Source organism: Phasianus colchicus, chromosome 7 (assembly GCF_987193195.1).
Source record: "Phasianus colchicus chromosome 7, bPhaCol1.hap1.1, whole genome shotgun sequence".
Lineage (NCBI taxonomy): Eukaryota > Metazoa > Chordata > Aves > Galliformes > Phasianidae > Phasianus > Phasianus colchicus.
In genome coordinates this window covers 3,653,011-3,678,085 of record NC_143442.1, presented here as the reverse complement: position 1 = coordinate 3,678,085, position 25,075 = coordinate 3,653,011, and the positions used below count along the sequence as shown (strand labels likewise).

The window sequence follows — 25,075 nt, the reverse complement described above, 5'->3', positions numbered from 1 at the left end:
ACTTCCAGTTCCATCAATGATCACGTTCAACTTATTCAGGAGATGTTCACTTCCAGGCATTAACCACTCTGAACTGCAGTGTTGCCAATCACAACACAGCTATAACACATCTGATTTTGAAGTAGTATGACACGTAAGGAACACTACTTACGTATTCTTCATTATCTTGGTAAATCATAAACCATGAGCTGTAAATTTAGGCAGAATCCTCAAAGCCACTTGGTAACATTTGATTCCACTTGTAAACAAAACTGGAACACCTGATGGCCTGCTGTTTGCTACTACTAACTAATTGCTGGGGTTTAAGGACAAGATATTCATTCCATAAAGAGTAACTGTCAACTGTGGTTGATAGTGTAACTGAGTGGATGGTATCCCTATTAATGTAACAACCACCAAGAATTAAGTTGTTTCACTGCACTGAAGAGAAGTGGCTTCCCAGGAGCATCCCAGCTCCTCTCTCCTTCACCCCAGCAAACATCCCATGGAGCCTGGTACTGATGGATGAATAATAAGGATGAATAAAAAAGCACTCTAGTAGTAACACAGAAAAATGCTGATTTGTGATGGACATGCCAGCAAGGGATGAAGCACACAGATCTGTCAGGTAGTAAAGACACAAGTCGGTGTGTTGGAAGAAATACAGGGAAATGGGAACTGGATCCCAAAGCTGAGTTTGCATGCTTAGTGACAACATTTTGGTAACCCCTCTTCAAATCACATACTCTCTAGCAGTTCTCAATTGGCAACACAACATAGTCATTGCTCTCACAAAATTGACAACATATTTTTCCTCACACCAAAGTTTAGCAAAGAATAGAGAAGTCTGTTCCAACATCTAGAACAGAAAATGTTTATCTCAAAATTGATACCAGCTCACTTAAAAGAGAACCAGTCAATGAGTATGCGTGTCCATTGCTTCCACACACTTTACTCATTAAGCAGGGCACCGTGTTTCATTTACAGCTGTTGTTTTGCATTCAGGAACTGAAGACAAGCCCAGGAAAAGCAGGAGTAAATAAGTTTCTAAACAAACAACACACATAGATGCCTTTTAACAGGACCAAACCAAACATTCCTTAAAGTTGCATTTACAAGACAAAGCTGACCTCAGGCACCACGCTCAATATGTATGAGCCAACCTACGTGGATACTGACCTTAATAACACTACAGGGCAAATCTGGCACACAGAAGACATGCTCTCCAACAAATGTTTTCCAATGTATTAGGCATACAGAAGCCTTTTTTTTCTGCATCACAAACCGCATGTCACATTCCTTAAATTGCTTCCTTCCTTGACCAAATACACTGTGGACAACCTAAGGAGCACATCCCTCAGTGTTTATCTGGGAGGATCTCATTTACAATTTCCACTAAAGATGAAAGTATGTGCATTTTTTGCACAGATCCAGATTCCACAGAAGGGCAAAGGCAAAGCGAAGCAATAGAAACAAGCAGTATGAGATACATCAGTATAGAGGTGGCCATGGCCATTACTCCATGCTATGCTGTGAATCCCATCACTTCCTTGTGGTCACTGAACACTGATGATAACGTTAAAGACAAGCACTGGGGTTGAACAGGTAACTAAAACTAACTTCATAACCCAGGACAGCATCAGAACCCATCCACATGTTATCATTACGCGTGTGTGTACATCAGTGTAATGTCACAGCCCGTGTACTCTCTCCACATCAATTTATCTCAGATCCTCTGATCCATTCAGGAACCACAGCAGGCAAAGACAGGAGAGCTGGCTCTCCAAGATATGTTTTCAAATTCTTACCTACATTTAAGTTTTGCAACTTCTACAGTAAACTACTGAATACTCAACCACCGCTCATACCAGTTTCTTCCACTTCTGAAGTGACCGCTGCCCATCTGACCACAACATAACCCTTCAGAAGATCTTAACGGTATTTAAATCAATTAAAAACACTACCTCTGCCCCTCATTTTGAGGCTGTAAGCAAATACTTAGGCTTGCATTGAAAAAGTATTGTTAGAAGAGCATCCAACCTCTGAAACAACTGAAGAGCCCAAAGTCTCAGTCCCACGCCCCAGGACTCGAAGTAAGAACCATCTCTATGAATTCAGTGATATTATTTCAATGTTTAAGACTGGACACATTTAATTCTTTGTATGCAGACTAGTTTACTTCACAAGAAATCATTTACATTATTTAACATTAGGATTTTTTAAAAAAGATTTACATTGAATTAAGAATAAACTTTTAAAAAGACTCACTATAGTAAAAAAAAAAAAAGCATACTTTAGTGCTGGGTAACTAGATCATCAGATAAAAAAATGAAAATTTCCTACACAGAATGGCCATACTCTTGATCATCATCCTGTCTCAAACTTGTCAACTTGTAGAGATTTAGACAACTATAATAAAACAAAGAAAATATAGATTCAGAATATACCATGCTAACATTATCCTAGCAGTTAAATACAATACTGCCAAATGCTTACGCATGCTAAGCAATCAAAGTGAAAATCACAATGATGAATGTGTAATCTAACGTCCACTCACTTAGATTTATATGAACCATCACATGGAAGTCTCTAGTTACCCACTTAAAGTCAGTGGGAAGGATCCAGTTTTTCCTGACCCGAATCAATTTTCAGTCTAAACTTGTGCATTTCGTAATTTTTGGCTTAAGCAGAATGAGTCTTTGCACATAGTTATAGATGCCTGGGGCCAGGCAGTCCTTTACAACCTCAGCAACTGGCCCCATCATTCCCTGTGATAGTGGCGCTAGAAAAAATATGATCAACTGAATTTCCCCTTGCCCTTCCTGCTGCAGGAGAAACAGATCAGTCTATTCCTTACTACAGAAGAAAAGGCCCTTAAAGGGGCTAAATTTCATTTAAAATAGAGCTCATTAACACTGAGTGCAGAACTACATACATTCTTGGTGTAACAGAGATGCCATCATAGCTTAAAGAACACTCTTTATATCAATAGCTGGTTTCTTTAACTAACTGATGATGGAAGGCTTGCTTACTGAATCAGATGTTAAGTCACCCGATGCTCAATCGTCGCTCTCATTCTCAAAGCATTACGGTTGTAAGATACACTGTAGTACATCAAACAAGCTTCCCTGTAGTCTCCCTAGTACACAAAAAGCACTAGAGTATGGATGAGGGAATGCAGGTGCCACGTGACAGCTGCCTAACTGCTAAGTGGTGTTTATTTTTATTTTTATTTTTATTTTTTTAACCACAAACCACAGTTATGCTAACTGTCCCAAGGAGAAAGACTGTCTTTTTTCCTCAAGACTGGTAATTCAGTTCTTTGAGAACATGACAACTGGACCAAGAACTTGTAACACAGCATTTAAGCCTATGAAGTTTCCATGCAATGCTCTAAAGCGTTTAGTCTAGTTAATTGGTTATACCAACCCTCATTACAAAACAGCAATACTGAAAAATACTCATATAGAGATGGAGGGAGAGGTGTGGGTCACAGCTGTCTTGCATTCAAATGCCATTAAGAATGCACAGTTCTACCTGACACTACACTGCTAGGCACTGTAAAGGCAGGGTAAAACCCACATTCTATATTGGCAGCCACAGAGCATGTATGCTAATTTCATATTAAAATCTTCAAAGCTGTGCACACACAAAAAGGGAAATTAAAAGTAATACAGCAAATAGAGTGGTGATACTCCGTAACACTTTGATGCCCCAGGAATTACACCTCATGCAGAACAAGTTACATGCAAGCACAACACTTAGCAGAATGACTGTATGGAGGAAGACATTCGAATTCCCATTCATGACTGTTCGAGCACTACTAGAATAAAATTCAGTTCATCAGACTCTCAAAGGACACAGCTATGCAAAATGATGAGAACCCCAAGGCCAAGCTACAACCCTGTGAAATGCTCCAGCCTTACAAATTTGGACTCTCCCCTGCCATTTTCACAGAGACTAACTGCAGAAATGGCATCCAAACAATTACATATGACCTTTTTACATAAATTTCTGAGTTCATTTATATTTCATCACATGTTCCTCCAAACAAGAGCTGCCCCAAAATACTTTGCACGAAAAACTAAATGTTCCCAATGACAACTCTGATCACGTCACTCCTTGAGAATGAACACAAAAAGATGCAACAACAGTAAAAACACTACTTATAACTTCAAGACTTCATTCTAAAGATAGTACATTTTCAAACTGTCTTTCCTAAAACTCAAGTAATATGTTCATCGCTTTAACCGAAAGCCAGCAAAGTACAACTTGTATCGTGCTGCAGGCCATCCAGTGAATGTTCTTTATTTCAGTCATGGATGGGTGAAGATGAAAAGTAGTTTGGGAAAAATTACAACGGTTCTGACACCAGTGTGTGTTCCTCATTACAAGTTCTCCTATCTAGTTATTAGGCTTACTCCAGACCTTTTACTACCTTGAAAAAGATTATTTTCATCAGTTCTTTGTATCTTTATACTTAACCATAAGAAATTGCATAGAATACAGGCAAAAGTCCCTGCTGCAGCAGTAAGGACAGAATGCAGTGGCTGAGGTTGTGGTCAACACATAATATTTAGTAGTAAAATTTGTCTTCAGCATCACATTCTCAGGCACCTTATTACTGCCTTAACCCAAACAACTATTCTGCTAATAAAACAAGGAAGGGGAGCACTCCCTTTTCTTCTCAGTCTTGAACTGATGCATCTCTACCAGAACTGCTTCCAACGTTCACAGCAGGTAGCTGCATTTTTCTTATGCATTGCAAGCACTGGCCTGCAGCAAACATCTATGACAACTCACCGTGCAATTACCCAGATGAGCCATCAGGGCTGCAAAGCTGACCCGCTCCTCCGAACACGAATTTTCCACACAGAGCCCAGAGGGGTAAAGAGAATCTGCTGCAGATTCCAGAGCTTATCAGATGAAGTTCAGATAAGAAGGCCAAGGCAGAGGTGGAAGTGTAGACGGCTTACCAAAAAAAGGCTTGCAGAAGGAAAAGGTGGAGACCTGACCTTTCTGCAAGCTGTCAAGGCTCAAACTTACAGGTAAGGCAGTCTCAGACTGCTTTGCTGCAGTGTTCAAAGAGCTGACATTCAATATACTGAAGTCCCTTGTGCTGGCTAAGCTTTTCTTTCTTCCCTTCTCTCTTCAGATGCTGCTTCCTGTAGGATAGCAAAAAGAAGCTTTTGGGATTGGAATCTGGTGATTCTCCAGAGGAGACAAGGAAACACCTGGAGGTCTTGCAACATGTTGGACACAAATACCAGGGTAAAAAACACCTGCACTGCAACACCTTCAGTATCAAAGATCTTAAACAAGATGTCCAAGTTTGGATGTACGATTATAAGTCCCAGAAGTAGAAACACCAGCTAGAAACCCAGAGCCATTTAGCTTGTAATCACACAGGAATTACTGGCGAGTTCATTTGTGTGAGGTCATTATCCTTATAGAAACCTATCCTGTTAAATTACAGAGCGAGCATAGGTTTTGTTGGCAGCTCTCAGCACTCCCTAAATATTCCCCCCATGGTAACAATACATACTCTCTAAAACACCACTGAAAAAACCTTTACATAACAGTACCCCTAACAGTATTTCTATCAGTCCATTTTTTCATATCTACATGTGATTCCATATGTAGAAAGACCCCACATGTATATATGAAAGCTCAGTAAAACACAGCTGACATTAACATTAACTGCAACCTTTTTTTTTTTAATTACAAAGAATCAAACTGATATTTCTGTAGATTTCTTTTGCCACTATTTAAAAGAGTTTCTGTGCAACCTATTTGTTAATTAAGCTGAGTAACAGTTAACTCATCACAAAACTTTGCAAATGCATCGCTGATAAAGCTCTCACCCTCTAACTGCTAAAATCTTTCCTTTCAAAGCAAGATATAAGGAGAAGCTTAGCAGATATCAGAATTACTGAAGTTTCCAGAGCAGTTTAACAAAAATTCAAAAATACGTTATTTTTCAAAGCAAAACAACTGTAAGATGCTTGTTCCCAGTACTGCTACCACTTGTTAAACACCTGATGATGTTCCTTTACCAAGCCAAATCTCCCCAGCAACCCCGTGAGTACAATCTTTTTAATAAATGCTAAGAAAGAAAGGTAAGAGTCTTCATGAATCAACACCTTAATCTAAGTTCACATAGAACACAAGAATAAACATTACAAATCCTGGCCATACATTAAGGCAATTCTTACACCCAAACAATTTGATAACGTTACATTGTGTATCAAGGCAGTTTTTTTCATAAATTATGATCTAAACAGAATACTAGTCAATTCACCAAAAGATATCAAAGACAGCCCTTTATTACAAATGATCTAAGTATCTCCCTTGAGGCTATGGCTATCAGAAAGCATTTAGTTAGCTCCCAAGCCAATATTTTTTGTATCTGCTTTATTATGAAACCATAACATATTTTCAATAACTTTTAGCTTTGCTATACAGAGAAGGAAATAATTTCCCAGAACCCTTTGGAAAATGTGACATGTGAAACGATTCTCCGGTCAACTTGCGTGTCATTACACTGAAAAAAATGTGTACCAGATCATTTGATTGTTGGAGGAAATAGAATAGTATTGGGAGCTTCAGGACAGATGGACAAACTTCATGTCACATAAAACATTACCAAACTGTATTTGAAGAAAAATGTGGAAGTTTGTGAAAGCACCCCGGGTGAAAATACCTTGTGTTGCTAAGAAACATCATCCCTGACGATGGATGAATTAAATTCTCTCCTTTAGTAGAACCAACTCCAGGCATCCCTTGCTTATTAGTAGAATGTCCTCTTGTACTGGCAATTTATTTTAACAGCTACTTGCAAATAAAGAGCCCTACCTTCACACAGAACTGAGACTGCATAATTAATGCTAGAAAACAGGATAGGTTTTGTACCTTGAACAGAGTTTAATAACAACACTTTCAAAATTCACATTTTCAAATGCAGTACTAAAACATACATAATGCTTCAGACCTGCTTTCAGGACAGCCTGCAATAAAAGCTACCAATCAACTTCCAGCTGAACACTGAGCTGAACAATTCAGTGAACAAATAGCTGATAAAGAACAAAACCCTTCAAACATCTCTAAACACTGAACACAAATATGCAGGTAATCAAATTTTAAACACTACTTTGAGGGAAAAAGCACATTCATTTGTATTATGATGACACCAACATAAAAACCAAGCAAGAAGGAAATAATGCAAACCACGTGCTTTTCTCGTTTGGAAGTTGTCTTCATGTTTCATCCAGTTCCTCTTTCAGTATATTACTTACAGGCTGCTGCTTCTGCTGAACATATTACTGAACTTACAGTATCTTTGCATTTCTCAAGCACATGCTTCTGATGAAATCAGAGCGTACCTTTCTGTGTGCAGCTTGCCTCGTAAGTGCAGTCCCTTCAGCTGGAGCAGGGGAAGGGGGAACGCTTGCCTCTCCCTCCATGTAGCAGAGCAGGAGCTTCCCTGCAAGAGAGAGAAGAGCAAGCACATCTCACCTGCACAGCCTCCAGGAGAGGGATGCAGCAGCAGAGGTGAAGCACAGGGAAGCACCAGTGGAAGTCCTGAGATCAGAAAGCAGATATGTGGCTACTGCTTGGTGTGCTGGAAACGAGCACAACTTCCTAATAGCCCAGAGAGGAATGGGCAGGATCTTACACAGCCTAGGAATCAATGCAGCCGCATTGAGCACTGAAGAAACTGACTATGCAAGAACACAGTTGGCAAAGGAGATAATAACATAAAACAAAAAAATTTAGTTTGTCTGATGGCAAGGATTTTTTTTATTATTTTTAATATGTCTATTATTCTAGCTTTGTTCTTCAGCTTTTTAACTACTTTTTTTTAAGATCTACTACACTAGTATACATTCTAAGACAGCTCCCAAGCTAGAGTCTCAATTTAAGGAAAAAAGTTTTAGCACTAGAGACCTTAATTTAAGGAAAAAAGTTGAACAATCCTCTAGAAACTGTTCTCTGTCTCCCATCACAGCCTCCAAGCCAGAAATCATATGCAGAGTTTGGTGGTGAGGCCACACACCCAGCCAGACAGAACACAGAGGCCGTCACAGAGGCTCTTCTTTGAAGACCTGCCACCACAGAGAAGAGTTACCATCAGGGAGCCAGAAAAGAAGTGCTTAATAAAGAAGCCAATTTGGCTGCTCTACAGAAAGGCTTCCTGTGGGCCTAGTGAGGAAGAGCTTTACAACCTAAGCAGAAGCACTGCAAAGCCTCGAAGGCCATAGCTCATCTGCATCACTTCTGCTTCTGGAAGGCCAGCAGCCCTGCAGACAGCTGCAGATCCTCCTGCAGCCTTCCTGGGCACAAAGGTTGCCATCACATCTGCCTCGACCATCAGCTATCATCCATGGTACTTTCTGAGTCACTGGCAGAATCTCTCTGTTCCTTAGGTTTTAGAAACTTAAATGCACAAAGGGCTTCTGATCACATCAGGTGTGCTACAACACTAACATGAAAGGAAAATGCCTGCAGATTATGTTCCAAGTAACAAGAAAAAAAGTAAAGGTTTTGAAGTACAGAAATAACTTTTTCATTTTCCTCCTCCCTGCTCTACATGATTGGTAAAATAACACTAACATCAAATATTTATATGTGTTTGATCACAGACTGTTTTTGTTTAATGTGTATCTAATAGCCATAAAGACTATGGATACATCACAAGGTAATCAGACACATAAGCATGCATATATATATTTATTCATTTAATTTCACCTCAGCCACTCCACGATCTTATCTCCAGCCAGCAGGTTTGTACCAAGGTGCAGGATGCCAGGGTTTTTCCCAACCCCCCTTGGTCTCTCCACTGAATAATTAAAAGCCTTCGCTCTTAATGAGAAATGTTAAGCATTCAAAAACATTCTAATTGTGAAGGAAAAGGGACACAGACTACGAAGGACTGACACAAGTTTGCTGTGAAGCTGAATTCCAAAAGACAGCATTCTCAGTGTAGGATGATTTAATATTTCAATTTATTGCTTAGATGGTGAACAATAAACTTGCAAAACTTTACAGTTACCTGGGTAGAGCTGCAAGCATTCTGGGAAGCAGAGAAGGAACAAATCAGGAATAAGTGAGAAAGTCACATCACCATGCCTGGAGGTTTAAGTCTAAATTAAATGTGAAATATGAAAATTTCATTCAGCTTTATATTTTTATATTTTATAATATAAACAAGAGTATCCTATAGAAAAGATTCTAACATCACTGGTACTGACTGGCTGATCCAAGTTCAGATCTGGATACAAAGATATAGGAAACTGGAAGAGCTCCAAAGAAAAGCTAAGCAATCAGGAAAGATAAAGGGAAATAACTTTCCTTAGTACAGAAAAGAAAAAAAAAGAGAGACAGACAACTGAAGAAGTGGGGCACAGGCTTCAAAATAGGTTAAGAGCAGTTACAGAAATGATGATCATATCCCACTGCAATATCTGGGGCATGGGGCTGGGAACACACAAGAAGCTTAAATGGTTAGGAAAAAAAAATAAGAATAGGTGCTAGGAGAAACATGTTACCTCCAGGGAGAGTTAAGCAACGGATTAGGTTGTGGAAGGGTTACAGAAACCTTCAGCACTAAGCCCGGGGAAGGTGAAGATGTCAGAACACATTCGTGGGCACTGTGTGCATTCAGCACACGGCTGAACTCCTGAGAAACGGGTTTTCTTTTCTAAACGTGAGGGCCGTAGGAGTGCAGACCCCTCCCAGGCAAAGCAGCAGGTGACTTTACTGCTTCTCGGAGCTCCACACGGGCTTTTGATATCTTTTTCCTAAATCACCAAGGTGGCCTGTGATTGACAATTTTCCATCACGTCAAGCACGCTACCTTAAGTATGAAGTGTTCTGAGGGATCCTCTGGGGAAATAAAGTCAGAGCAGAGGGAGGGCAGCAGCAGCCAAACCTGGGACTCCGGTCCTGAGGAGGAAACCTATCCCACCAGGAACCAGAAACAGATGTCATCATTTATGTTTAGAGCATCTACGAGAAGTGAGCGCTACGAAAAAAGCGCTTAATAAAGTACTTGGACAGAGAAATAAGGAGGAAGGTTTGACGTTTCCAAGCTTATTTTCACAGCAGTATGAAAGGAAATGAGGTAGAGTCAGAGCTAATTCTCCTTATATAATTTCACATGGAATGATTAGTTCTGCCCCAACGGTAACAGCTTTCCAGAGGGTCCTGCTTGTCGCAAAGATTGCATACAGATGCTCTAAGTGCAGCTTCCCTATTCTCTGCTGACAACCAACTTAAAAGGACAATATAATCATCTTACTATAGAATGAAGTTCACAGCATGCGGAGGGAAGGAATGTCACAGCTACCACAGAACTGCAGTTGCACATTGGGGGCAGTGAGTTTTCAAAGTTTAATCACGAAACAGACTCGTGAAAGGGAACATATGAAGGAGCTTTATGTTCTGGCAATGCCCGATGGCACTCTGGGACATCAGGGGCAGCACAGCCACGTTCCCACAATGAAAGGAGGTGAGGAGAAGCAGTCGTGTCACATGCACACACCAATTTTTATTTTCTACTTATTAAGGCAGGTTTTCAATCTTCCCTGTGTTAATGCTCCCTTCGTAAGCCTGATTAGTGAAGCATTCCACACGTACAGGAGTGCAGAAGGTGGTGGAATTCTCTAAAGGCACCTGGGTCACTTCTGGGTGAAATACCCATTACAGGCGATCTGTCTGAGCAAGGCCAAGAATCCCACCCACTGGAAGAGCCAGAACTGAGCCCAACATCACACGGATAACATTAGAACTCCCTGCAAAACCTTGCAGTAGGTGTTAGTGCTTTCATGAAGCACCGCTGTGTTTTCTACTTAACTCTCAAATAGACATTCATACAAAATCCACCTTCAATTCTAAAACTGCTGCTGCAAATAAGTATAGTAACTGCTACTTCTTTAAAAAAAAAAAAAAACACACAACACTGTTATAAATATATACATACAAATATATGGTTTTCCAGAGAGACAGAGCCTACTTTAATGAATGTAACTATCGACTAAAAACCTAAATGATTCCCTGGAACAACATGCCAAGTAATATTATAAGGAATTTAAATGTGCATCTTTTGCACTCCTTAGCACAATCATTTGTTTTTACAAAAGGCCTACAGATTAAATACAAATCACACTATTAGTTTTAGGCACAAGAAAGACCAATTTTTTATGCCTTGCCAGAAATAATGACTAATTAGGCCAACACTACCCTACAGTCATTTCCATAAATCCTGCCTCTACATTTAAATCACAACCAAAAGAAAACTGACTTAATGATAACAAAAGCATGTTTTCTGTAAAAGTTTCTGTTAAGTAAGATCAGGAGAAGAAATTATTCTCCAAAGCCAACACAGAGATGATGATGTTTATTTGGAGAACTTGATTTTATCTCAAACGGCACAAAGTTTTAAGCAGAAATGTACTGTGTTAAACTGCAATCCAACAGACAGACATGGTGAATGGCAGAAGTTTCAAACAGAAATCTCAGCAAAGGAAGAGGTTATTGTCTTTTGTTTTTTTTTTTTTTTTTTTTTTTTAAGACCTGGTCCTAGAAATGGAGCTACCTGCATTTTCTTTCTCCCAGCTATTCTGCCACTGGCCACATACCATCACTGCTTCACCTGATTGTTTTCAGTTTTTCAGCATTCATACATATTTATTCTTGCACATATGTATAGAGCTCTGCAATATTCTGCAAGTTCCTTCACTTAAAGACTTCAGAACAGTTCTGTTTCTATTACATGGGTTTAATGAACAGGAACCACAAGTCTCAGTTCTCCAAAGGAAAGACTTCTTTGTCTTTTCAGATTGAGAAAAATAACAAAGAGCAACAGTGAGATCATCATCCCTCATTCCAACATTTGACCACCGAATCCTGCTGCTGTGAGTAATGCCCATCATGGACCATCAATTCAGTAAATCTTCCATTCCGGAGAGGAATAAAAGCCTAATGTATTAAAGCTGAATCCAACTAGTTAGGCATGAATTTAAGAGTTGGTTGGGTTCTTTTCCAACCCCAATGACAGCTTCTAGTAATAATTAGGAATCTTGCACTCTAAATGAGCAAGTCTTGAGTACGGCAATTATAAGCCTCATATGTGACCACGAGACAAACCCATTCTATCCATCAAGACCACCAGCACTGAGTTCACTATTCCCAGAAACAAGGCCAAGGTAAACTCTTTAAAGACAACTGATGCATCTCTAGGGGGAAAAGTTCCCACAACTGCTATGGTAGTAGTATACATGGACTACAGGTAACCTGTTGCACAAAAATGGCTACCTGACTACCCAGAAATAATCCTGCAACAGAACTAGGCACTAGTATATAAAGCCACACTGTTGTGCACACTATACTTAAATATGCTTTCAGATGCAAAATTGATTAAATGATTAAATTCCTCTTTTTTTTTTTTCCAACATAAGTTCTCAACATTTTTTATAACAATTCAGCAAAATTAGGGCATGGAAATGATACATTAATCCTAGCTACATCTCAACTGCAAATGACAGAACTGCTAATCACACCTACATTAAATCTCACACATACATACCTGATTACATATATACATACACGCATATCTAAATCAAAGTTTCTTGTATAGCATCAACTGGCATTGGGATTAAGAAGCCTCAGCTGTTTGTGTTCCTTCTGTGTCTTAACCCTAAGAAATAACAATTCATGGGAGCACACCAAACCACATTCAGTGCCCAGCCCTGCCTGTTCTCCTCCAAGGTCTGCATTCCATCCTTAATTTCACATATTCCGTTGTTAATTTTAGATATTTCTCCATTTCTCATTTGGACATCAAAAGACCTACTCATACTCAAAAGATCATCAGCCTGAAGTACCGGCTTCCCTATTGTCATTTATAAATTGAGCTTTGATTACTTGCCTACAGGAAATACCACAGATCAGCAATAAAACATATATACCCGCTGCCATACAGCTACAGTCCAGGATTTAGGATAACAGGCTGCTTGAAGATGCAGCTCTCAGACTTCCAATTTCATATTCTCCGCCTGGTGCTTCACACATTTATTTTTACACTCACATCTGCCGTGCAGCAATACAGATAGCCAAGGTGTACCTGTAAGACACACTTTGATAGGAATCTGTTCCGAAGGAAATTCACACGGGGCCTCGTGCCCTCGCAGCACCCAGGCGCTGCACCGCACTGCTAACTGCACCGCTTAGTGATGGCTGCGGGCTCTCAGCAGCCCCTGTTAACAATCCTGCCACCAGAGATCAAGATGATTTTCCTGCTTCACAAACTTAGCGGAGGACGCGTCTCACATACACGCAGAGAAAAAACAATGCTACATAACGTACTCCCAAAATGCAGCAGTCTACTGTATGTCTTCCTGAGAACCTTTAATATATACAGTTTCTCCTCCACTTTTACTTTTTGTTCCTGTTAGCTGGCAATACTCAGTTATACATCCAGATCAAAACAAATGAGACACTCGCTCACTTCAAGTTTTCAAATCAATTCCTTTGGTTTTGTTACTATTCTCACTACACAATGGCTACTGCCTCATGACCAGCAGTACGCAGAAGCACTCAAGAGACCAAACATTACTGTCTTATTACTTCATAGAATGGCCTGGGTTGAAAAGGACCGTAATGATCATCCAGTTCCAACCCCCTGCTATGTGCAGTGTCACCAACCAGCAGACCAGGCTGCCCAGAGCCACATCCAGCCTGGCCTTGAATGCCTCCAGGGATGGGGCATCCACAGCCTCCTTGGGCAACCTGTTTCAGTGCGTCTTTACACCATCATCACTAAAAACTACTATTTCTTACAATAAAATACAACTCTCTCCACATAGGAATAACATTTAGCATTTAAGATACGACTTTCTTTTGAACACAGTTTAAGATCCAATTTATGCAGAAACAGCATTTTTCTTTAACTGATTTATTTAACCAGGTAAGAACTCAAGTCTTAGAACAAGATTTTCTCCTTACACTGAAAGAGCTGATACAAGACAATATTCCACACTAAGTATTTGCTCACCAACTGCTGCAACAGAAATGCCTTATCTCAATGGAAATCCCAATCTGGACTATGTAGCACTGTATTGTATAAACATATTCTGATCTGGCAAAGCCAAACAATGCAGTATATAAATCTTTATTTTTTTCTTCCTTAGATAAGTTAGATTCCAGCTGGACACAGAAACAGTAAGGAATTCCAATACAGCAAACGCTGCTGAAGTCATCTTTCCATCAGGAAGAGCTTGGTGAGACCACAGCTTCACCTTCTGCTTTTGCCCATACTCCAGGAGCCCTGAGAGAGAAACGAAGTAATGTGCTGTTTTGGTGGTAGAAACACCTACTGGAATTTCTTCTTGTCTGTACAGCATTTTGGTCAGGGATCAAATATATAAAATAATATAAGTCCATGGCATAGATGGTGTCAGGGGCCTTAAAAAACTATATATTTAGCTCTTCTTCTAGCTGCAGGCAACGTCAAAGACAGCAGCATCAGAGTGCAGAAAGCATTTATGAAAAGCTAAACCAGGAACTTTTTGTTTTCATATTCTCAAATTTTATTGAGCGGAATTGTTTGAGGATAGTTTACTACTTTTACCGGCCACTCTAAAATGGGCCTTCAGCCAAACATCTTTGAAATACGTCTGTATTTTGGTTTTAGAACAACATTAAGGAAGTTATATAAGTTTTACATCGGAGTCTGACTGACTTAGCAGCATAAATGACAAGTTTCAGCTGTAACTTAGGTACTTTGCAAGCCCTGAGCATGACTACAGCAACAGTACCAGTTCTATTTGGTAATGATCCTAAGGCAAAGCAATCAGCAAGGATTAATTAACAGCACTGTTTACCTGGGGCAAAGCCCAGGCTCCCAGCACATTCTCAGCATGCCAGCTCACATGGCCACAGCAGCACCTGCAGAGAGAACTAACATCCAAGTGGGCTGAACTGAGCTTCGTGTCAGGTTCAGCTCCTGGTCCATGCTTAAATGCTACCTCACCCCATATCTCCATTTTTACTATTTTCCTGCCATTTTGATTCAACTATTTATCCCTCCTACACAGCTCACACTTTCCCAACACCTTCCTAAGACACTGCCTTTAAGAGATGTTCATCGGTGTCAAATTAGGACAGGAATAACCCCCATTGCCTACAGTTTGTGCTGTTCTTCCTTCTTGGGGCTTCACTGTACCACTCTAGGCAAGATAACTGACAATAATGCTAGGACCATCACTGCCTTACAAGTCAAATTGTTATTTACGTGCAGAGAGAAGGATTTTGTCCTGTATCTGTAAAGCACCTGTGTCTTGAGCTGGACTGGGTGGCAGGGTTACTGCTTAGGTTCCATCACTTCCTTCCACTGGCTGGCTAAAAATAGGAATGGCAAATTGTTCAGAAAGTTTGCAAAGACTGAGGTACTACAGCAGTGAAAATGATCCTCACCTTTTTCTACGAGGTAGGCATACAAACAAACAAAAAACACCACTGTAAAAATAAATAAATAAAAATAATAGTTAGAAGGAAAAAACAAAAAACCCACAACTGTCCACAATTGACTTATCTGATCTGAATCACAGCTGTTAAATTTATGATAGAAAGTACTCTTCCAATGTGTGTTACTATGCCTGGACTTCTCAGAAAGGTAAAAAAAAAAAAAAAAAAAAGTAAAAAGAAAAAAAATGATGAAGCAAGAATACACTCTACAGCAGGTCTTGAAAGCTCCAATTAAAATTCAATATTGTACTTTGTATGGAGGCTCTTTACATGAAAGCCCTGTCATGGTTAAGATTTAAGGTTAACCAGGTTAATAGAGTCCAATAAAATAGCTCTATTTAATTATGCCAAACCATTGTTATAAGCCACACTAAAATCCACTACTCATCTTTACCTGACTATTGTGCTCATCTCTGAGTCGTGGTAATGCACATCTAATTCTCAAGGACCAGCAAATCCCACCACAAAGTATGCTTCCCCTCCAGGAGCTGAATCATAGAATGGCCAAGGTTGGAAGGGACCTCAAGGACCACGAAGCTCCAACCCTCTGCCACAGGCAGGGCCACCAACCTTCACATTTAATACCAGACCAGGCTGCCCAGGGCCCCATCCAACCTGGCCCTCCAAGGATGGATGGGGGCATCCACAGCCCCTCTGGGCAGCTTTCCCCTCACCCCACTCATAGTAAACAACTTAATCATAACTCATCAGTACTACTCCTCCTTCCAGCTCCTGCCCCTTACAAAAAGTGCATCCATTTGCACCTCCAATGGCTTCTACCTAGCAGCCCACTGCTCCGCTCAGCACACAGCCATGTGTTCAAAGATCCATGCAGACCTGCCAAGCCTCATTCATCCCAGACACACTTCCCTGAAGTTGGGATTCTCTTGCAAAGTGGGCAGCTCCTGTGCTGTGAGGTGTTCCATCCCATAACACCTGCAAGCCTAAAAGAATTAAAGAAAAACCCTAAAACTATACGATTCGGTGAAGTTGAGTTTTATGCCTTTTTTTTTTTTTTAATGTGAAGCACATTAGGACGCTACAAAGGTTATGGCTTTTTCCTGACAGTCCTGACAGCAAAACTACTTTTATATATTTGTGTTTTAATGGCTTCATGGGGACATTTGGGGTTCAAATTGAGCAGATCGATTTATAAAGCCTTACGATAAACCAGCGTTGCGTTTGTTTCGTTTTTAAGAGAAAACCACACACGTGTTTAGGACGTAACACAAACCCTAAACGTTTTCGGAGGTGTGGGGTGGCTGAAGCACAGCCCGGGGCTCACGTAGCCCCGAGGGCCCGGTGCTTGCAGCTCCCCGAGCCCCGCCTGAAGCAGCGTGCCGGGCCTCCGTGCCGCGGCCTGCCAGGCGCGGGCAGCCATGTTAGGCCGCCGTGCAGCGGCACCCCGCTGTGGCAGCAGGCCGGGCAGCCCGCTCGAGCTTTCGCCGGACCGCGCCGGGCCCCGCAGCGGCTCCCCCTCCGCGGAGGCCGCGGAGCCATCTTAGGGGGCGGCGGGCGGCGGCCGAGCGGTGCCCGCACAGCGCCTCCCGCGCCGCAGGTGCCGCAGCCGAGCCGGGCGCTGTCCGGGCGGTTCGGCCGCCCTCTGCTCCCTCCCCTCCGCAACGCGCGCTCCGGGGCCGGGCTCCCACCCCCTCCTCCTCCTTCTCCTTCTCCTCCTCCTCCTCCTCCTCCTGCTGCAGCCGGCTCTCCTCCCGGCCTCCCCCAGGCGCCGGGCCGAGCGCCCGCCCCGCCGCTCCGCGCTGACCCCTTCCCTCCCTCCCGCCTCGCTCGGGCGGCCCCGCTCCTTACCCCACCCAGAGGGAGCTCACCTCCTCCTCCTCCTCCTCACTCCCGCCTGGAGACCGTCGGCACCGACGCGCCGGCGTCCCGGCCCCTCCCTCCCCTCGGCACGCAGGAGAGCCAGCCTCCCCCTGCCGCCAGCCGGGCCCCCTCCTTCCTCCTTCCGCGGCGGGCCGCTCGCCCCGGGCCCGGCCATCTCCGTGGGGCGGAGGGGCTGGACCGCCCGGCGTGGGAAGCGCCCGCAGCTCGGGCTGCGTTATATCGAGACGCAGCACCACCGAGGATGGAAAAACATCGAGGATCCCCAAGTCCAACCCCAACCCACCCCCACCGCTGAACGTGTCCCTTAGTGCCGCATCCCCACGGTTCTGGGACAGCTCTCTGGCAGCCTGTCCCGATGCATCGCTGCTGTTTCAGAGAATAAGGTGTCCTGTTATCCAAAGGGAAACTGCCGTGGTGCAGCTTCAGGCCGTTACCTCTTGTCCCGTCATAGAATGGCTTGGGTTGGAAGGGACCTCAAGGATCAAGTTCCAACCCCCTGCCATAGCCAGCCTGTGTTGCTGGCAAAATTAACTAGATCAGATTGCCCAGAGCCCCATCCAACCTGACCTAACAACCACTTGCAGTCGGCCTACAGCGCTCGATGGGCCTGCTCTGCTGAGTTTGGGGTGCAGGGACAGGGAGGGAGGAAGAAATAGCAAGATGTACTTGATGGTACATCACGTGGCTTAGAACAAAAATGGGAGGAAAAAAACAAAAAAAACCCACCGTCCAAGGATGCTTTTGTGACATAAGCAGAAGAAAGAGAAAGAAAATCAGGGCTGCTATCAGTTATGTACGAGTAGGAGGCTGCGTTCTTTTCCGTGATAAATCTTTTCAGGTGCTGTTACCCCGTGGGACACCAGGCAGGTGTTACTGTTACATCCTGTTTTGTAAACCCAAAATGAATAACAAACCTCTGAAGCAAAACTTTTCGGAGAAGGAATGTTTGTCACGCTGACTCAGTTGAGAGTATTGTTATCTTTGGTATGTAGTTGTTTTTTTTTTTTTTTTTTTAATAGGAAGTCAAAATGAGTAACATCTAATGAACTGATAAAGCAACATTTCCAAAGAGTACAACTGTGAGAGAAGTCAAGGATTTGAGCAATTATATCTTTTCCCTACATTTGCTAATCAGCTATTACAAGAGTGATGAGAAGGCTGACATGCATGAGAAATACCCTTCTGATAATAAGCGCTTTGTTTCACACTTTTCTAGGTTCATAAAACTTGAATCAAGTCACGTCCCAATAGTTTTCCACTCTTGTCCACCTCTGAAGTTCCTGATACCATCAAGCTATGGGAAGGACAAACTATTATTTATTGTTTTTAACCTATGCAAAAATGCTAGAATCTGAAAGTCTTTAAATATTTATCACTCGCGTGATAAATATTTTTATAAATATAACTCCTTGTCTTTCAGCTATTGTCACAGAGAGTGAGGTGGGAGGAGAACTTCAGTCTGCCTGCAAGATTGGTCCCAGCGTGTGCTGGAACGCAGACAGAACTGGATGTTTTATCCCCAGTTTATAGAAAAATTGAGGCAAGGAAGTGAAGGCATTCATTTTTGAACTGTAGAAGTGCTAATTTGTAAGCAGGCAATTTAGACTTGATTTTTTATTTTATTTTTTTTTTTTTTTTGAGGAAAAGCCCCATGTATATACAGTTCCCATTGAAATTAAACTTTAGGCACCCAAGCAGAAAGACTTTGGCCATACTCTTTTGGGGTCCTGCAGCCCTAATCCCATGTTCTAATTGGCGAGTAATCTGTGGACAGATATTGTAACAGTTCCTTTAGAATATTTTTCTACTTCTCACTCATTTGCATACTAATGGCATAAAAATAGGCACTTCCTGCCAGTAATTAGCTGGAGCCCAGTATTTAAAGAAAGAAAAAGACCACAGCATTATGGTAGACGGACGGTACTGAGGAAGCTGCAAAAAAGAGTCACTTCTCTTGCACTCAGTGCCCTTAATTTAGAGTTCATGACTGGCAACTCCGTTACCTCTGTGTGACAGGGATTAACAGTTTTCTTGGCCTAATAACTTTGTCTCTAATGAGCCCCTCAGTAACTTTTTTCTTCACAAATCACTCTATCTGTCCTACACCCAGTCTTGCTGCTGTAAAGGTTTTTCTTTTTTTCCCCCCTTTTCCCAGAAAGAATAATGCTCAGAGTGAAGTCTGCACTGGGAGCGTTGTTCCATATGAAGCACCATGACTCAGAGCAGCTTTGGGTGAACATGAGGAGCTGTGACCTAATGAGGCACTGTGCAACTCATAAGCACGTGAAGTCATACGAAGCTCCACATTCAGCCACTTTAAACCAAGCTGCTAAGTGCTGCAGAGCTTCAGGTATCCATTCTGGGCTATTTAACACGCACAGAGACACAGAGTTGAGCACAAACCAGGTTGGTGATACATGGATGTTCTTCCTATGCAACTTAGCAATATAGGTAGCTTTCATTTAACATATGAGAGCTTTGTGTCAAATACACAGTGGAGAGTTTTCTACGTTGCAGAAATTTCTCCATTGTTCCTCTGCCAGTTGTATCTATGAAAATGAAAGTGTGGAGTTAACCATCTTACTCTGAGAAACAGTGATGACTTCTACAAGACAGGGAAAGTTTATTTTCCTACTTTCATTCCCTCCACTTCTCTGGAGATAAGTAATGTAGATTACATTCTCCAGGGCTACTGAGCTGACACCTTTAGCAAAAAATTAAACGGAGGAACTCTTCCCGTGGTATTACTTACAAGAAATTTAAGCAATTAGTGTTTGCTGTCTACAGTCGGACAATACTGATCTCCAGTGATGCAATTTAAAAGCTCATGAGATGAAACTACAGTTAATTATATACCCTTAATTTATTTACTTATTTCAATAGCAAAGTAATTACTATTGTATGGGTATCAATCTCTCTAATACATTGATGGTAGCTATTAGCTTATCTGGAGTTGCTGCTCCAGATAGACCCAATGAATGAGGTTTGTATTCCTAAAACTGTGATGTGAACTGCACCTGTAAATGTTTTGTCCCCTTAGAGGGATCCAGAATGGAAGTTAGACTCTCTAGGGAATGTCTCTCTTTGCGGACATGAAACACCTGCCTCAAATTATTTCAATGTGATTTTTTCATGAACCTAACTGTGTACTCCCAGGGAGGGAGTGGCAATGTCCAACAGCTGGGGTGGTTCTTTCAGTCTCCCCTAGAAAAGCCTTTTCCACCTTTCTCACACCTTTTAATTTTGTTTCTCCTCTATCCATCCCACTTTGTTGCTGATTTGAATGTCAAGTATGCATGGAACTCTGTGTATTACATTGTGCCCAACTAACAAATGAAATTGTGTCACATGCTTCTTATCTTTAAAAGCAAACCTTGCAAAGCTTGTATCCACTCTTCCAGCAGAGCTTTATTACCAGAAAGTATTTTCCTGAAAACTTTGAGACTCTAGCTTATTAAAGCAGATCCTTAGGATGATTGGGTCTATTCCATTAGTAGATTTATAAAGTGTACAGACTGGGTAAACAACAGTGACAGCTTGGGGAAGTGTATGCACCTGTTTATTAAAAAGACGTTAACAAGGGCAAATCTAAAATAAGAACATGTACCACAACCCAATTTTCAGCAAATTTTTATGCATGCCTACACTTAAGGTTACCAATGTTATTGGCAATTTCTCTCTCTCTTTTCTCTCTCAGGAGTACACAACTGATGAGCACGGAGCATCTGTGGCAAAGGAAAAAAAACACCGTCTTCAAATTTTGAGGAGCAAACATGACCCTTTCTGTTTCTACTGATTTCCACCCACATTCAGTTAGTGCGAGAGAAGGAGGAAAATGAAAAAAAAAAAAAAAAAAAAAAGCATATTTTCTTTGCATGGAAGGACTGAAGAATGTATTGTTTTCTCAATCACAAGCAAGCTCTTTCATCACCGTTTTTGCTCTACATTCTAAGTGACAGAGAGTTTTCTATATTTTACTTGTATAACTTAGGAGAGGTCACATTTGTAAAAGTCCCTCTGCAGAAGTGAGCCTTCTCTTTGGATGTATGCAAATTCTACAGCACATATGCAGTTTGTAATTTGCCGATAGGTATAAGCATATGCAAAATGGAGATTAAATGTGTATGTGCAAGTTTGCAAAATTAATCAACCGAGAATATACAGAACTACAAATGCTTTGTTGAAGATTTATGAATTAGCCTCCTATAGAAGCTTTCACTCAGGGATGCTAAATACACTTCATTTTTTATTAATAATTAATAATTTATATAATTTACACGATAATATTATTCACCCATAATAGCATTTTAAAAATATATCCCAGTCTTGTAAGGACCTGTCAGTACTTCTGCCTATTCACAAGTGCTTTAGTGGTGCTTTTTATGAGTATAAAATGCTGCCAGTCTGGAGCCCCTCCAGGATTAGATCTTAATCCCTAAAGATATGTAAGTGCTACCACCCCTGTTTCACAGATTGAAAACTGGGAGTTAAATGGGCAAATGCATGCAAGTTTACACACAGTCCATAATGGACTAAAGAAAGAAAGTCTAGACACCAAACTTGTGAAGAGTGTTGTAAGAACAGTTACTTTCCCTTCTTATAGACGCTTTCATATCAGCAGCTGATCTGAACATTATCAACAGAAAAATCAAAGCCCTTGGCCTCACTGCTGTGTTTCAGCATACAGCCAGATGAGCTGGGATCCTACACTTGATTCCTTCTGTTTTCAGAAATTGAAGCAAAGGGTGTTCAAATGATTCTCACAATGCAAGAGGCAAAAAAGCAGTGTTTCCTTTCAATACACCTTTTACTAGAACTGGCTACAATGGGGTGTAATTATTTTCAGAACATTAACAATATCTGCTATCTTCCTCCCATCCTAGGTAGAATTGTAATCTGATGTGTTTTTGCTTTGTAATTTTCTAAAATGAAAAATTCTGATTTAACCAAACCTCTTCAGAAGGAAACTGACTGATATTATCTTACTTCCCTCTTTTCTTATTGTGGAATTGTTGAGAGAATGCCAGTTGTTGCTACTTGTCATCGCAGCTTTCTATTGCTTGTTGAAGGCAATAAATATGAACCAGAAGACTTCTTAAAAACTGACCAGCATGCAGAATTCAAATGTGTAGGTAGTAACACAATGACAATATCAATCTAGCTTTTCATTCATTACTTAATTGCAAATACACACATACACAAGCACACAAATTGTGCCTTCTGAAAAGCAATTAATTGACTTCACAGTATTTTTTCAGCAAAAATGTTGAAGAGTTTTTATTTCTCGGGTACTAAACTGGGAGTGAATGAACATCTCTGTCTTTCAGAAGGTTGCAGCAAAAGTTGTTGATACTTGGTATCATCAAAAGGAGGAAAACTGGAAACTGCAATATGAAATGAACTGCCGAGGCTGATGATCACTCACATATTTCTGACTCCACACAGAAGGCCTGTTTTGTCCCACATGTGTGGTATTAAGAGACTGTAAGGTTCTCTTTGCCTCTGAACTGGGTTAATGGATCCTGAGGACAGTCCTCCCAGCAATAGCATGTATTAAGGGATCCGCACAGGTTTCACAGCTGCACAGTGCTGAGTTGCTCTGCAAGGCATGAGCTAATGTATGGTTGATTTCTCTCCGGGGGGCACTTTGATTCTTGGTTTCAGAGGGGACCCTTTCAGTGTTCCTAATGATGTTTTTGGCTACAAAGCCTGGCAGCGTTAAAGCATTGGTGAGGGCTCTGCACAACTGACACCAAAGAAATGCAGCTTAAAGAGCTGGAGCAAAAGCTGTCACACTGCTGCTGCCCACCACTCAAACAGAGAAATGTATAAGTACCAAAAAAAAAAACTCAAGCTCTGTGAGCAGAGTAACAAAGCTGTTTGCTATTACGGACAAAAGCTGCAGGAAAAAAAAAAAAAAAAGAAGAGGAAATGGGCTGTATTACAGTGAGTTGGCACAGAAATGAAATACCAGGGTGCAATTTATGTATAGTAATTGTTCACGAAGCATTCTTTTGGTTTTGATAGTGACTCATTGTGTTCTTTGTGACCTTTGATGTACAGGATGGGCTGCTAGAAGACAGAGGAAGCCGCAGTAAGAATATAAAACTTTATTAACTTAAGATTTTGTTGTTTTGTTTTGTTTTTATTGCTCACTGATCATAGGTAGTATCTCTGGGAAAAAAACAACCTGAGGCATTTACTTGAGCCCTTACGGTTTTTGCCTTCTCTCGCAGGCATTTGGAGTTGAAAAATAGCTCTGGTTTAGCTGAAAAATTGCTTTGGTTTTAAAGAGGAAATTTGTTAAACAATTGGTTGCTGATGCTGATTACTGAGTTCTGAAAAATAAAATAACCAATTGAAATACTACTGTGGTGGTAGGCCAGGTAATGAGCAGTGATAGGCACAGCACAGCATAGATGGAAAATGTATTGGGAGGATATTCTTCTGAGTGAATATTTTATGTTAAAAAAAAAAAAAATACAAAAAAAAATCCTTTCTTACAGTCATTGGAGTTGACACAACAGACTCTTCAGTGCTGTTAAGTTCCATTATGTAAATCCATAGTGATGTAAGCCAGACACTGTCAAGTTTGATACGCCCCAAATTTGACCTAATTAGCCATTTGGTTGTTACTTTTTTCAAAGCTGGTGCAACTCAGCTCAGTTCAGGATATAGATGCTAATTGAATGCATAACCTACAGGTGCTAAAGAATTCCTACAAAAGAAGGTCTATCCTATTAGGAATGCAAGTCAAGGCTCAGGGTCATCAGCTCGGGTAGTGGGGATGGGAATAGAAATCCCATCTACAGCTCTCTTCACATCACTGTTGTATTTCCAGGAGCGAAATTCAAATCCAGACTAAATCAATGCAATCTAACAGATATTTGCCAGCTGAAGCCACTCCAGCTTCATTTGGTTGAACAGAGAAAGAGCCCTTCCTTTGGTTTACCTTTCCCCACAGAAACAAATATACTGGTGTGCAAATGACAGCTGAATTCTGCTCTCGTTTGTGCACCCACCATCTCACACGTTGTACGTAACCACCACTGCACAGCTTGCTCCAGGTTCACCTCTCAAGCTGTGTGTCCCCATGCTAGTGTCCCAGCCCAAGCTTATCTCCTTTACGTTCACGTCCTCTTCCTACCCAGATCAGCCATTTGATAAGCAGCAATACAATAACGTTTTTTTGTGACTACACCTTGGCCCAGATGTCTTCATATAAACACTCTATCTCTTCTGCTGTTTCCCTACAATCCCCTAACCAAAATGAAACAAGATAAAAAGAGCTGCACAGCCCCTGAGCTTCCTGGCTTTTATCTTTTTATACCAAACCCTTTGTGTTAATTTTGCGTGGCTATTTTTACATAAGAAATAATATCCTGAATTACTGCTGTCACGTGCACTTAGGAATCCCACCTAACCGTACTCATCTGGCGACCTGATAGTGCTTCCTGCCCCTTCCCTCACATCAGCACTGCAGAAAGAGTATTGCTCAAAGTTTCACATCTGACAAAGCAGATGATTTGGCAACACCTTCCTATAGATATATACTTTTTAAAAAGAAATATGCGTGTCTTTGAGTAAACTTTTCTTTCCAAGTGTTCTGTTTTGTCAGCTTGCCAGCTCTACTTCTAGCATTGTTCTGCTGAGATTGCTGTAAGGAAAATGAAAGAGAAGAGAAAGGTACAGAACTGGGGGAAAGGGAAAAGGGTTCAGAGGGCATTTA

The 25,075-nt window shown here is 41.3% G+C and overlaps 1 protein-coding gene and 1 long non-coding RNA gene across 19 annotated transcripts in view; one reads left to right on the top strand and one right to left on the bottom strand.

The window, feature by feature from the left end:
- QTMAN (queuosine-tRNA mannosyltransferase) overlaps positions 1–17,623 on the bottom strand; it is a 170,017-nt gene extending 152,394 nt beyond the window's left edge. For 2 of the 18 annotated variants that reach the window (XR_016468109.1, XM_090143504.1), the window contains exons 1-2: positions 9,032–9,154; positions 7,362–7,462 (exon numbers count right to left, since the gene is read on the bottom strand). The gene's annotated coding sequence lies outside the window, so the exon portion shown is untranslated. The other 16 variants (XM_090143517.1, XM_090143523.1, XM_090143506.1 and 13 more) reach the window with 15 other exon arrangements.
- A 6-nt stretch (positions 17,624–17,629) lies between these two features.
- On the top strand, positions 17,630–21,180 carry LOC149917186 (uncharacterized). Its single transcript, XR_016468110.1, has 3 exons — positions 17,630–18,330; positions 19,502–19,752; positions 21,044–21,180. It is a non-coding gene; the product is annotated as an uncharacterized LOC149917186 (long non-coding RNA).
- Positions 21,181–25,075: the final 3,895 nt, after the last annotated feature.